Here is a 16,333-nt window from a genome sequence, read left to right as displayed (position 1 = left end):
TCATTCAGCATGTACGGATGGCTGTTGTTGCCAAAAAAAAAAATTTTTAATAAAGAAACATCAAGACATGATAGCATTGCATTACAGAAACATTCCCCACAAAAATAAATCACATGAACCTCATCTTCATTCCGAAATTTCTTACGCACCATTCCCCCATGAATTCCTATGTTCGACTGCAAATGGGAAACAATACATACTCAATTATAGCTTAGAAAATGTAAAATGAGTTTTTAAACAATAAAATGTATACTTTATTAAAAAGAATATATATATATATATATAATATATATATATATATATATATATATATATATATATATATATATATATATATATATATATATATATATATATAAAAAAAATTTAATAAAGAAACATCAAGACATGATAGCATTGCATTACAGAAAATCTTCATTCGAATTTCTTACGTATGTTCGACTTTTATTAAAAATGTAAAATGATTTTTATATAAAATATATTTATTAAAAGATATATATATATATATATATATATATATATATATATATATATATATATATATATATATATATATATATATATTGTAAAAAAATATGGAACTTTGTCAAAAATAGTGTTTTAAGTTTGCAATTTTATAAGATAATTATTGACAAAAATATGTGGAACTTTGTCAAAAATAGTGTTTTAAGTTTGCAATTTTATCTAACGGTCTAGAAATAATTTTAAGTTTGACAAGGCTAGAAATATCGAATTGAGCTAATTTTTTCTAGAGATATAATCCATAGTTGGTAGAATATATCTACAAAATATCAGCCACTAATTCATTGTTGAAATGCAATTTTTGATAGGATGTACAATAAGGATGTCATTATAAGGATGTTACTCTAGCCAAGGCGATATATCGGTTTGGCTAGGGTGACATCCTAACTGTGACATCTTTATTGTACATCCTATCAAAAAGTGCATTTCAACAATGAATTAGTTTATGATTTTTTGTAAATATAATCTACTCTTCATGGATTATATCTCTACAAAAAATTAGCTCAATCCAATATGTGGAACTTTGTCATCTTCCAGTGTTTAAGTTTGCAATTTTATCTAACGGTCTAGAAGTAATTTTAAGTTTGACAAGGCTAGAAATATTGGATTGAGCTAATTTTTTGTAGAGATATAATCCATGAAGAGTAGATTATATCTACAAAAAATCATACACTAATTCATTGTTGAAATGCACTTTTTGATAGGATGTACAATAAGGATGTCACAGTTAGGATGTCACAGTTAGGATGTCACCCTAGCCAAACCGTATATATATATATATGTAGTGGAAAAGATTATGCACACGACACACATACATCAGATTCAGTAATAATGTCAGCTCGAAATTGTTGTCGTTGCTTGGTCGCAGAGGTCTCACATCCACCTGCAAGAAGGAAAATTATCAACAACTGTATTAAGGTACTACTCGAGTACATCTGATATTAGGTGACAAAATTTAACGCCTAACAACTGTATGCACTACCGGATTCTATGCGGTGAGGAAATCTACATTCTAATCTGCAAGTGTAAAATCCGTTTTACCTTTGAAGCGGAAGCAATATGTGGTACAACAACAGCGTTTTGCATGTCAGCCAGTCCTGGTTTCATGTAAGGCTCATCCTATTGAAGGAAAATGACACAAATTAGTTAAACAATAAATTCAACCTGAGTAAGTCAGATCTAAACTGATAGATAAAAGTGAGGATAGGATGAAGACATCAAGGCCAACCCGAAACATGGGGTTCTCTTTCAAATGTTCAACAAATGCTACTTCGTCAACCACTGGCCCCCTACTACGGTTTATAAGGATTGCCTCCTATATTAAGAAATCACTTTGTTTTTAGGTTAACTTGGAATTGCATATATCACACCTAAATTATGAATAATTGACATTCACAAATATAGAACAACACCTTCTGCATGATGGCAAGCCTATCTTTGTTGATCAAATGGTACGTTGTTTTATCCAGGATAGGATGAAGACTTATCTGGAAGAAGCATCAATCATCGCCATCGATGAGTGGTCCAATTATAGACTATTGAAGTAAAGCTCAACAAAATTTTAATCCTTAAATATTAGCATTACTGCCACCATTTCTTTTTAGCTTTTTTCTCCAACTCCTTCATCGCCTCTTGTTCTGCGACTTTTCTCTGCTTTCGAAGTATGGGCTCATAGTAATCGGGATGAACTTCCATACTTTCGTCTTCAAAGCTCCAATCCTTGATAACACTTTTCAGCAATGTCTTCTTTAGCCTCTTCAGCTTCTTTAATACAATTCTCTCAAACCCTCTCTCTTCTGGGTTTGAAGAGTTGGTGGATTTGCCAGAGATGAGGGAAGATGAAGAATAACTTTTGTTTGGGTTTTGGAAAAAGGTGCGATGGGTTTTAGATAGTGTATGTGAATTCTTTTGTAGGTTTTGTTTCCATTTTTTTTTTTTCGTCCTGATTTATTGGTTTCCTACGTGAAGAAGAAAGTCGGGTTTTGTGGAGTCGAGTTAAACTTCCTTTTTTTTCTCCAAATTTTTCGTAATCTCCCTGTTGACGTGGACATCTTTAGAGGGCTTGAAAAGGGACTGCTATTAATGCACGTGCTCTGCACATGAATGACACACAAAATTTATTGAAGAGAATGTGAACATAGTTATCAAGAGGAGAGCTATGTCAGATTGTTACTAATTAATTTGTTATTAATTTATACGTGAAATTCAAAAAATCTAGCAAAGCTGTATGTGTAACAAATACTGCAATTTAAAAATTATCTACATTACATTCATAATACATATTATTGCTTAAATATCATTTTCTGTTTACAAATAATTTCCAATGCCACAATCGCAGAACAATCTAAGTACATGAAAAAAAAATGGGAGGAAAAAAAAAAGATGAATGTATATGGTCCTCAAAGTCTTTGTGACACATTTGAATGACGTGATCTACACGTGGATGGCAAATAGATCATGTTGACAGGTATTTATATTTGAATATAATATCGGTGTCTACATTTAATTTTTATGAAATTATGTTAGCATACTAAGTTCATTAGCTTCTGAAACTGGCATGCTAAAAGAATATAGAAGCCATTAAATATCGTATAGCATATATCTGCCCGTACATACAAAAAAATTCACATAGTGGCAACATATATATTCTTAGAAAAAATGTTACGTGGTTTTAGAGGTGGAACTTAGAAGTGTGGAACACAATTAGGTAATGTTGTGTGTTCATAAAAAAAAAATGCAATTGTCCATCATAGGTTCTAAGTTGAATTGAAGTCCCTACGGCATGGTAAACAATCACAAAGAATAATTGTTTCCTCTAAATTTGAGTAGTAATTGCCCCCACTATGATGGGAAAAAAGGGTCTCCCCTGGGAATACACAAATACAAAAAAAAAAAGTCAAAGTGGGTTGACCAAAAAAAATTTGTGTGTATTTAGGGGGGAGACCCTAATTTCCCATCTAGTGGGGGGGAAATCCTAATTGGCTCATCTAGTGGGGGGGTAATACTAGTTCACCCAAAAAATAATAATAATAAGTAAAAGCTTCTACTAAATTAGCAATATGGAAGGGGTGGACTTTCTTTAACTACAAAGACACCTTAAAGGGTCTTGACCATAATAATTAAAATACAAAAGACGTGAATACTAATCATTAATGTTTTCCTAATGTTCACAATTTTACAGTATTACAAAGATTTTTTTCCCCATCTTCTAAATATACACAATGAAATGGCAATATGCAAGGTACATCCTTGAATGACACCCAAATCTTATAGAGCAACTTTAGATACAGGAATGAGACCCAGAGATAACTTGATTATTATGCCAAGAAATCAGAGAGAACAAAACATTTGCAACACTCCACAGTGATACAAGTTTTGCAATGTGACGGGCATGTGACTGAAGGAATTCTGTGCTTCACCAGATTCTTCTTGTAAAATATTAGTAGGGTAGCGTGGTCTAAAATTTTCTTTCCATCTGAAATTCTGAATACGCATACTTCCAAGTACCTCAAAGTGCAGAAAATGCACCAATCCTTCAAAGAGTAATCCCGACAAACGGTTTGAGCACATGCCGCGATAAACTTCGGTTTGGCTAGAAAAGAAAATATGACATACTATTAAGATGTCGAACACCCCGAGAACAAAGCAGGGGACGGAAGAGATAGACTATTCACCTAATTCATCACACAATAATTTATGTCTATATTACAATGTTATTTCAGAACATTTGCTCTACGGGATAAATTCTCACGCCTATGCCTTGAAATGCATTCAAGATAAGCGTGACAATACTATATGTATATAACAGATAACTAAATCTATCTAGATGTAATTAAAAATACAAATAACATGCTTGTGAACATCGGATCGCGGAGAGCGTTGTTTACACAGTGCTTCTTTGGGGGCAACGATTCAAGAGTCCTACTACTTCCGTTAAGCATCGTAACATTTCCATCGAAGATCGGCGTCCACGATAACGAATCCCCTCCTTGATATCTCCGGAGAGCATCTTCTCAGCCATGTTGTCCTCTAAAAGCCTTATTATTGCTCTCCTTAGAGGTCTTACTCCATAGCTCGGGTTGTATCCTTCATCAACAACTCTGTCTCTAAATCTCTCAGAACCGAAAGCTCTATTTCCTTGGCCTTTAGCCTCTCAAATACCTCCTTCAACATTATATCTGCAATATCCTTGACTTCCAACTTCGTTAACCGGCCGGAAGACAATCATCTCGTCTAACCTGTTCAGAAACTCTAGTCTAAAGTAATCGCTTCAATTCCTCAATAACCGGGCTCTTTATCCGGTTGTAGGCTGCTGCCCCCTCTCATCATCATAGTCGAGATCGAATCCAATACGACGGCCTCCTTTTTCAATTACACTGCTACTAACATTGGAGGTCATTATCAGTAGCATATTTTTAAAATCAATAGTCTGTCCCTTGCTATTTGTCAACCTCCCATCTTCCAAAATCTGAAGCATCATATTGAAGACATCGGGGTGAGCCTTCTCTATCTCGTCAAAGAGGACCACGATTATAGGGGCTGGCGGCGACGACTTCATAAAAGTGACCACCCTCGGTGTAGCCGACATAACCAGGTGGTGAACCAATAAGCTTGGAGACAGTATGCCTCTCCATAAACTCACTCATATCAAGCCGGATCATGGCTTCCTCAGAACCAAAGTAATAGGTAGCCAACGTTTTCGCTAGCTCCGACTTTCCAACACCGATTGGACTTGAAAATATGAAACTCGAGATAGACCGATTTGGATTCTTCAGCCCAACACAAAGCTCGGCGGATGGCACGACTAATAGCTTTGATGACTTCATCGACCAATGATTCTTTGGTGGAGCGTGTCTTCCATCTTGAGGAGTTTATCGGACTTCGTCACTTGATACTTTGTCAACTGGGATTCCAGTCCATGAAGACACAATATCTTTGTATGTCAACTTCTTCCCACGAACCATGCCTCAACCGGGTTATAGTTCAAAGGGCCATAAATGTAGACCGGTCTTATTGAAGTCCGTTCACATCTCTCGATTTGTAGGAAGTTTTTGTCTCAAGCTTTCCTTTGTGCCTACTCTTTGGATCTACTGCATCAACCTATCATACATCCACACAAGTTAGAAGAAGATCTAAGGAAGAACATAACTAATTGCTTTCGGTTCAACGTGCTTTCAACGAGATAAAAGCCAAGGGTTTTGTCAACTATGAGTTTCTAGAACGATGTAAAATAATGTCCCGAAAGCATGTCTTCTACCACAGATTGCATCCGGAAAGCAGACAACTATGATTGTTAAGGGATATTTCCCTAACGTAAAGGCTCTTCAGTGTATCTATTGAAAGCTGAAAATATGGGGCTTCAGCCTTTTTCAATTGCCAAATAGACTCCCAACATTCTTTGAAGACCTCGCAAGCTCATATTTAAGATTTTGAGGGAAACATTAATGAGCTTAAATTAATTGGCCAGTGAAACGGTTCTGTCTTTGCTTCATACTCAAGAACACCATCTTATGATTCTTGTTTCGGAGTAAAGTTTCGTACATATACCAAATTATAGCTAAACATAACTAAGCAGTGCATGATCATAACTCACCTCAACATGAGCCAACAGATCATATTTGAGATATACACCTGTTGATGAACAATATATGTACCTGAGATTGTATGGAATCAGTTATTAGTGCATATACTTGAGATTTCTTTGGTTGACAATTAGAGATTAAGTAGATCAAATGCTGTCCAATCACAAAGGTGAAAAGGCTATTAGGATTTAGGATCTGACTGTTCAAGTTTTGGTAGCGCATCCAGTATTGGTTCTACTTCCTCTGCCTCTCGTCCTAAATTCCAAAAGTTATTAATTGAAAATGGGAAAGAAATGAATTCTTATTGAAATGTAGTAAATGCCTCCTTGAAAGCCATGGAAATGAGCATATTATCAATAAAAGGTTACAGGCATTGCCATTGATATCATATACAACACGAGCTCGGTGGATGGCACGGCTAATAGCTTTGATAGCTTCATCCTGACCAATGATTCTTTGGTGGAGTGTGTCTTCCATCTTGAGGAGTTTATCAGACTCATCACTTGATACTTTGTCAACTGGGGTTCCAGTCCCTGAAGACACAATATGTTGTATGTCAACTTCTGTCACGACAGGACCTAAATCACTTGCCTCACTCTTTGCCTTGGTTTTCTCTTTACCTTTGTCAATTAAACTTGTGATCTGGGCCAATTGGATCACCATGAATAAAAATATAATTGGTTTAGAAAGACCAATTATTCACACAGTACTATTGTATGCCCTTCATTTAATCCATGGTACTATCCTCAAAATGTAAACCTAATACAACGATTATAGAACAAAAAATATTTAAGTAGAACAAACATAAACATCAAATAAGCATTTAATCAAACAGTTCGTGATTACCAACTTAAATTCCCAAAAAACCATATACAGAAGGCTACGCAACAATTTGGTGTGTGGAAATTTATTTTTGCCTAAAGTGAATAGTAAAAGTTAAACTAGTGATTACAAAAAAGAAATCTAGCCTGCTGACATAGAAATCCAACGAAAGTAGACATCAACATATAAAAGAAAATGACAAACTGTGAATGGTTCCCAAGGTCATAATAACTTTGGTAAAACTAAAATAAATATAACAAACAACAAAGTCTTCATCAATTACCTGAGCTCTGGAATCAAAACGGTTTCAAACCAAGTCAGTGCTTATAAACCCATGAGTAAAACTCATTTGCTCTCCTACAATCACTGGCTGGAGACGAAAAACTCATGCTAATCCAACTCTGGCAGGATTCTAAACAGGAACTGTATATGAGATAGGGTATCAATGTTGAAGATTCATAACTAAAATTTTGAAGATTCATAACTAATATACACTTGGAGACAGGGTATCAATGTTGAAGATTCATATTAATATACACTTGGAGACAGGGTATCAATGTTGAAGATTCTAAACACATTAATATATTGGAGACAGGGTATCAATGTTGAAGATTCATAACTAAATTTTTTTTAAATGAGATTTGTGTTCATGTCACCGGTTCATAACAAACAAACATATAATAAATCACAAAGCTAGAATATGTATAAAAAGAAATGGGCGATAGGAAGTACTTGCATCAGTGACAACGTTTTCTATAGTTTTGCTTTGTTGTGTGTCAGTCGTGCTAAATTCTTGATTTTAAAGTCTAACCATCCTATTGAAAGCAATGTTCCAGCATGGAACATCGCTGAAAATCTACACAAAAGCAAACACATTTAGTAATTATTTCAAATAGATCAAATTTAATATCCAATCTGATAAAGAAAAAAGTAGACAAAGATTGCACACGACCTGTTACATGAAAAACACATGATATCTTTTGTTCTTTGAACGTGTTATACAAACACCGACCTCAGAGACTTTGAAAAACAAAAATAGCAACCACGTCACTTGCAAAACTATCAATTCATTAATAGCCAAATTTGATATTCATACAAACCATGGAATATCAAAAGGAGGAGCCAACAAATATCCACATTTAACAATTCAAATCTTAAGAATCAAAACCAAACTAATTGCCTCTCAATCTATTCATTTTCAGAGACAATTTCAGTTTTGAATGACTAAAAAACAAAACCAAGTCAATGGTATGATGTTTGAATAAGTCAGCATGTGGACCTTACATATCAGTGGTTAGAAGAAGAATTTGGGCAGATGAGAATGCTGGTAAAAGAATACTTATGCAATGCTTAATATCCAGGAAACCATGTATTTTGGTGATACCGGAGAGTATGGGATGTATGAACTATGAAGAAGGGGATGAAACAATATATAGCTTCAAATATTGTTATGTGAATCTATTCAAGTGATACATTGCTTAATGACCTATCACTGCACTGAAGTAGTCTCCTCTATAATGTCATTCATCTCAGAAATTGTTGGTGGGATCAAAATCACTTAAAGAACAAATCGCGGATGACAGAAGTTAACAAACTTTTAGAAAATAGGGTACATAATACTAAACAAAGTTAAGACTAAAAAAATAAAAAAAAACCCGGGAGGGGGCACTCTTTGTATAATGAATCAAATCGCAAAGGATATCGGTCGGCACTATCATCTTGAAGTAGTCTCCTCTATAATGCCATTCAACTGAGGACACACCTCGAGAGCCCATGAAAGTGGTCCAATTGGAGTCAACAAAACCCTAAACCTGACGCTAGTATATATTAATGCAAACAACAGATGATTTTTATATAGAGATGATAGAAGAATAGTGTCACCTTAATATGCTTCAACCTTATACCATTGTACTTGTCATGCTGAAGCCAATTCACAGCGGATGTGACATGGCCTATAAAAATAGAAAAAAGGATAAGCAACCATAAGATCTAATGATAAATAGGAAAAGCGTGTTATATGTGTATCCTTGTCTTCATTTTAAGATTGGCCAGTTCACTTTCACCCATGACGTTCTACCAACATGTTATGATTCTCACTTGTTTATCTTTTTATTCAAAACACTTGATATACTGACCTCATGACTTTTTGCCAGCATTGTATACCGTGATGAGTTTTTTGCACACCTTTCAGTTAATTCAATCATGAGGCTTCGTGCTACGGCTATCTCGGCATTGTCACAGGATACCTCTGCTGATTCCGCAATGATTGCCAAACTTGCACAACGAGTTTTTCATATAAGTAAGTGTTACAGGACCAAGGAGGAAGCACTTTCTGATCCAACTTTTCACCCTGGAATTGTGGCAACTGAAGACGATAAATATCGTATGCACAGGAGGAAGCAAGCATGCTATCACAGGTTAATTTTTCCTATTTGCTAATGTGATTTGTTACATTATGAATATGCATAATTAAGTATTCATCATAAACCTTGATGTGTAATAAGGGCTGAGAATTGCTACCAGCAATCTCAAGTAACTTGAGAAATAAACAAAAGGTTCTTATGAAAAGGCCTTCTGCAGGGAGCTGTGTGGATTTAATTGCGCACAAAGTAGTTTCGCTCCATTCTTTGGTACAGATGATGTTGCCCGTCCATGTGAGAATCTAGCGCCTGGCGTCCTAGGCAACGTCTCCCAACCCAGCGAAGCATCAACTGGAGATCCTCCAGAGATGTATATTCCAGGCCTTGTTATTCATATTGTAGCACAAAAGGCGAGCTTTCTTCCCTTATGGAAAAGCTGGAGTATTAATGAGAGGGAGCATAATTATAGATCCTATATAGCAAATAGAGAGAACTTCAAGAATATCATTGTTTCGCCATGTATGTTCCTTGATCATCTCCCTTGGAGGTAATGATGAAATAGCATTATATTCCTATAGTTTCAGTTTCATCATTTTTGCTTATGTAAAATGCCAACTGGTGAGGAACTTGGAGAGAACTAATCTCAACTACTAACATAATTTTTATTTGCACGTTGATATTTGCAGATGCCACTATGCCATGTAGAAAGCACTGGAAACCAGAAGAGCTCAAGCCTGATATAGTCTGAATTATTTTTACTTCTTCAGTGAAGCCAATTGCTATTGCTGTTTGCAGACAGTTTCTATTACTCCTCTCTCTTGTATGGTCAGTCACCCATGTCATGTAAATGTTATGACCCCCTAATGAGGCCATGAATATGGGCCCTCTAGGAGAGGGGATATAGAGAGACGAAGCTGGGGAGCAAAATTTGTGCGATCATTTTTCAGTGGCTAATGCTGTTATTTCATTCAATATAATTTAAAACAGCATAATCAATATTCACTCTTGTAACTATTTTCAAACATGAATATGACTTTTCGTGAACCAATGAATCACACAAAGTTATAATCATACTAATAGACATTTGCAAATTTGAAGTAGCAAATTGAACTGATCTATGCAGAGATAATTTCAAACATTTCCACAATGAAAACAACAAAACTCAAAACCCCATTCTAAATAAACCAAAAATAAACAACATTTACCTCAAGAGCAAGAAAATAATAAACTCAAAGATCAACAAAAAAACTCATGAGAAATTACATACCTCTTTCTAAACTCTCTTTCTCCAATAATCATGTATGAAGAAAACGATATCTTTAATAGCAAGTGCACGCTAGGCGAGAAGAGAGGAATAAGATCAATCCGAAGTCAGGAAGGAGACAATCAGGGATATATGTTTTTTTTTTTGGCTTTCAATTTTAGGTTTTTTTTTAAGAGGGAGCAAGTTAGGGGAGATGTGGGAAAGAGAAATGGGCGCATAAGAAGAAAGAACAAAAGAAGATGAGAGAGACGGCTGGTTTTCTTACATTTAATTTCGTATAAATGGTAATAATTTGGCAATTAAAGTGAGGTCTAATTCGCGAACAATTGAATAGTGGCGTGTTGTTGATTTCCGATTTGAATTTACACATACGTATTTTAAGGTACTATGTAATCTTAAGAATATAAATAGTAATAAATTTTGAAATGACTAAATAGTCTTTAAAGACATTGTCACAATGAATAATTTGTTTGAATATTTTATTAAGGGTATTTAGTGGTAGAAAAAAAAACTGGTCCAATTTAAATGTTCATATTAATTATGGTGTACTCTACTAATTGAGATATAAAGATTTGTTTTGAGTTCCAGTAGGGGTACAAATGTTTAATTCTCTTCCTACAATGTCTTCCTACAGTGTGAGGAACTCACCTTTTGTAAATGTGCTTTGCACTTGACCCCATCAATAAAACTAAACTTATCAAAAAAATATAAAAAATCTAATTTGAATTACTCTTCATCCATGAGTGTTCTTTTTTTTTTTTGTTAATCATTCTTATTCATCCATGAGCGTTAACGAGGGTATAACTCGGTCATCAATGCTTCATTTATGGACTGTGGCAGAATTGATTGGCTTGAATTATTTATGTTTCCTCCATGCTCCTCTGTTGTCCAGGCAGGTGCAGTAGGTAATGGAAGGGTGACAGAGTAGCTGTTTAGCATTAGAACAACCGATGCCATTGTAGGTCTCCTCGCTACTTCTTTTTGAACGCATAACAAGCCAATGTGTATGCATATCATTACTTCATTTCTTGAATAGCGTTCTCCCAGTGTCGGGTCTATCAACTCTAAAGCAATCCCATCCTCCCACTGTCTCCATGCCTGCAACAATGCATCATAGGTTTATTTCAGTAAAAGCGTTGGTATCTTGGACTGTGTCTAAGAAAATTCTTAACTCTATTTGTTGTTCTTACAGTGAGGACAATAGCTTAAAAAGAATAAATAACAACCATGGCCATACTCACATAGCTTAAAAGGTATTCGGCGCGTTCTGAATCAAAGAAAGAATTGTTCTTCTGACCAGTTATTATCTCTAACACCAAGACACCAAAACTGAAGACATCTGATTTCACCGAGAATTGTCCACGCATTGCATACTCTGGAGCCATATACCCGCTACATCAACAATTAGTTTTCTTTTAGATGGGAACCAAGAATGCATCCTATTTTAGAGCAGTCAATCGAAAGTGTAACTCTGATTCCAAAATGTAATATGCCTCTTCAAATAAAATAACAAATTGGTTCATATTTGTTATGCTTACTATGTTCCAACAATTCTTCCTGTAATGCCCTGAGTTTGGTCCACCACAAAAAGCCTTGCCGTGCCAAAATCAGAAATTTTTGGATTCATTTGGGCATCTAACAAAATATTGCTAGCATTCAAATCTCAATGAATAATTCTGTGACGAGAATCCTCATGAAGATATAGAAGGCCTCGAGCAATCCCTTCTATAATTTTATAGCGTCTTTCCCAGTCCAAATATGAGCACTTGGTCGGTTCAACAACTGAACATACAAATGGTATAACAAATTAGTTTGAAACTTGCTCTTGCATCCAATGATACTAAAATGCATTTGGCTTATCATAGAATTAATGAGTGTTCTGGTTTCATCCATGCTAATGAAGTGGTGTGTGTGTGTGTGTTCGTGTATGCGTGCGCATGTAAAAGAGACCAAAGTAGAGATATTGAGCAAACCAAAGAGGAACTGATCAAGGCTCGCATTTGGTACACATTCGTAAATGAGAAGCTTTTCATTTCCTTCCAAGCAGAAACCTAAAAGCCTTACAAGATTCCTGTGTTGAAGTTTGGCAAGTAACAGAACCTCATTCTTAAATTCGTATACCCCTTGACCTGAGTTTCTAGAGAGCCTCTTTACAGCTATTTCCTTCCCATCGAAAAGCTTACCCTGTCGATAGAGGGGGGTGGGGTGGGGCAAGGGGTACAAAATTAAATAGTTTAGCATACATTTAACTAGTTCTGTTAAGTTTATGCTTGAGTATGGAAATATTGTATAACCTTGTAAACAGGACCAAAGCCACCTTCCCCAAGCTTATTAGAATCGCAGAAGTCTTTTGTGGCATTTCTTATTGTTCCAAAGTCGAATTGCAGGGATTCAACACTACGTATCTCATCCACATCTGCCAAAGTAAACATCAATAACAATCATAATAAAGATAAGATATTATATATATATTGTTCGAGAAGAAGACACTTCAAAGAGAAAAAAAGTTATATAAATAAATAAAGAAAATAGTCCTGCTGACTAGTTTCTTGATCATTGATTTCCCCGCAAACTAATTGAGAAAAAAGAAGAATCAATGCTGTACTTACCCTGGACTATATGGATTCCCTTCTTTCTGGGCAAATAGAAGCAAATGGTGATCATGGATAGAAGCAGCAGTACCACCACAATTACTGTAGAAACTACTATAATGATGACATTATTTTTCGATGACTTCTTCCCCTGTCCTGGAAAAAGATAAAACAGATAGGTTCGTGAACATATACAAAAATTGACATCTGCTGTACAAAACGATTCTGCTAGTTGCCTGTTCGAGTGGTATATACTATACTTTGCATATCCCAGTTACGTTATGCTTTGGTGTGCTTTACCACCCTACGCTGTAATATATAATTCCCTTAATCTCTTTCGGTATCCCTCTCCATGCATTTTCTTCTAATCAATTTATTTACTGGAGTAACTGAATTGAATGAAGGCCTACACAACTTGGTAAGACATAGCATTTTACTAACTCACAAAATCAAGTGCATACACAAAGCAAGACACTGCACCTATTGGTAAAACTTTAAAATTTTCAGCTCAGAGATAACATAAACATCAATTTCAATCAAAAGGAATTAGACCTTAGCTAGAACATAGAGTAAATATGTTCCTGTTATATTACATTTATAGAGTGCACTTTGAAAACAACTTTGTTTACTTCTTGGTGACAAGTGCAACAAATGAGCGATCACTTCACATGATAAGCAAGTTTATCTGTAAGACTGAGCAACCCCTTTGCTATGACTAAATGAATAATCTTATATCAACCTTGCATCAATCAATAATAAAGCTAGCTGCATTGCAGGCTTGCAGCATAGCCCCATCTCAGAAAATCAAGTGCCCAATTAAATTCCGTTGCATGAAAATTCGCTTAATATAAGTTTGATCGCTTACCGTTGGTTGTATTCGTGTTTGGTGGCGCTGTTATCGTGTTTGGTGGTGCTGTTATTGGAGCGGGAGGAGGAGGAGGAGGAGGAGCTGGAGGTAAAGCAGGAATGATTGCTTCCGGTCCAAAGAAGTTTAATATCTCGAACCTTACGATACAACTCGGTTTAATAACTCGTCCACCTTGTTTCGTATCACAACATGGAAGCTGAGAAACAGATATATTAAGACATCTACCACAATCAGTCGTACTTAAATCTTGAGTGCACTGAGCAATTCCAAATATATTCTGAGAGCCTGTAAAATAACTTGCACCAACCGCAAACAAACTGGATGAATTAGAAACAGCTCGTGCCACTATGCCTTCCATCAACGTGTTCAGTCTCGGAGTGAACTGAACCGCGTTGCTAATATCTGCTGAATTAACCAAAAAAACAGTGGGAACAAGCTGCCTATTAGATAAGAAAGGCTTGTCGGAGTAGCGCAGCCAACATTCATCGTAAAAAAGAACTGTTTCTTTTTTGAACGGGCATCGACTTGTGACCTCTTCAGTTGCAGTTTTCGCACACTTCTTGCAGGATTCAGAGGTAAAATCACCTCTGCATTGGATAAGCCCATAAATTCCATCTGAATTACTTCTCACGGTGTTGGTAAAAAATTTTGTATTATTTGTACTAGTGCTACTATTGGATATAGAAGAAAGTAAGATGGTGAGATTAGCTTCGTATGTGCTGTTAGTTGTGTAAAAACAAAATACATGAACATAGGTTTGGGCAGTGCCGTGTAGTACCAGTGTAGAAGAAAATGCAAAGAATAACAAAGCAAAGAGACCCATCGAAATTTCTCTGGTTTGCAAAGATGTACCAGTGATCCTGCTTTCTTGGTGGGAATAGGGGTTTATAAGTCGCAACAAAGTCAAGACCTCAAAATTTCTTCAGTGATACCGATACTTTTCTTGGTAGGGTCAAGAAAGACTTAGTGAAATAGTGACCCGGAGCCGAGACTAGAAATGTATTAATCTAGCGCGGGGATACCCCAACTGGGATTTCCCTTGACCAATTCCAAAATAGTGGCACCCCTCCATTAATAATATAAATTATTGTACACGCCTCGTTTTTTTTTATCAAACAAGCATCCCATTTCTAATTCCTATTAAATCTATTTGTTTACATATAAAAATAATCAAACAAAAAAAATACAAAAGAAGAAAACGATGGCACTCAACTCGTAGCATCTAAAGCCCCGTTCATCGCTCAATCTTGTAAACTTTGACGACAAGCACACATAACAATTCAAATTTGAAAAAAAATAAAAAAAATCACCCGGCAAGAAGTTGCCGCGAAAAGGTAATGTCCACAACAAGGAGTTGCAAATCCACGGAAGGTTGTTGTCATGGGTTCTTTTTTGTTTTAAATTTTTTTTGATAACCACCATAAAAAAAATCAGTTAGCACGAGATGGTTGTATTTACTAAAATAGAATATTTGATTGGGTTAATTATCAAAACTCTTATTGATTAATTTGATTACAAGTTTTTTTTTATAGCGTATGAAAATATTTACCGTGAGATAACAAAATTATATCTCGATTGTACATTTTTTTTAAATGGTTTTGGTGTTGTTCTTGGAGTGTATAAAGAAGTTCTAAAGAATAAAATGAGATATCCGTATGTCGTGTGTGTTCAAAATTTGAATAAAAAATAAAAAATCTTTCGTGGCAACTCCCTGTCGTGGGATATGGGATCCTATGGCAATCCGATGTCGTGGATTGTGCGATTTCGCAACAACTCGATGCCGTAGAATGTGCAATCTCGCGGCAACGTGATGTCGTGGAACTATAGGGCATGTGGGCATAAAATGACATATAAAAAATAATCATTATTGTTCTACTATTTTGTCAAAAGGGTGCCAATACGGCACCTTTCTTCTTTACAGAGTGGTACTAGCATAATTGCATGCGATGCGCCACTGCAAAATGTATGTATGCCTGCAATAAACTTCTTGTTGCAAAGATATATAAAAGAGATATGGAAAAACAACATAAATGAAAGGAAGTATGAAAAAGTGTGATTTGGATATGTCAGCTTACAATACAATCATATACTATCATTTAATGGTTAAGTTTAAACTTGCGCAATAAAAACAATGTTGTTGTTTACATAAGACTTGTTGCGCCTAACTAAATTACAGAGAAAAAACTTTCTGGACTCAATTCTGAATTCTATGAATTGCATATCCGAATTTTTTCTACTTACTATGCATCAAAAAAAATATTAATACAATGAGAGAGTTCTCACCCACAAAAAAAAAATGTGGTTTATCAATCAATTGCCAACCA

General features: G+C 35.5%; 2 pseudogenes across 1 annotated transcript; both read right to left on the bottom strand.

The window, feature by feature from the left end:
- On the bottom strand, nucleotides 1-8,993 carry LOC147477501 (chaperone protein ClpC, chloroplastic-like; annotated as a pseudogene).
- Nucleotides 8,994-11,113: 2,120 nt separating this feature from the next.
- Nucleotides 11,114-14,873, bottom strand: LOC147477500 (cysteine-rich receptor-like protein kinase 10; annotated as a pseudogene). Its single transcript, XR_015207413.1, has 7 exons — nucleotides 14,007-14,873; nucleotides 13,160-13,297; nucleotides 12,845-12,966; nucleotides 12,524-12,734; nucleotides 12,089-12,332; nucleotides 11,792-11,942; nucleotides 11,114-11,648 (listed from the first exon to the last, which is right to left on the bottom strand). The product of XR_015207413.1 is annotated as a cysteine-rich receptor-like protein kinase 10 (transcript).
- Nucleotides 14,874-16,333: the final 1,460 nt, after the last annotated feature.

Source organism: Coptis chinensis, chromosome 9, assembly GCF_015680905.1.
Source record: "Coptis chinensis isolate HL-2020 chromosome 9, ASM1568090v1, whole genome shotgun sequence".
Lineage (NCBI taxonomy): Eukaryota > Viridiplantae > Streptophyta > Magnoliopsida > Ranunculales > Ranunculaceae > Coptis > Coptis chinensis.
The sequence above is the reverse complement of the archived record's forward strand: the minus strand, read 5'-3'. Positions and strand labels throughout refer to the sequence as shown.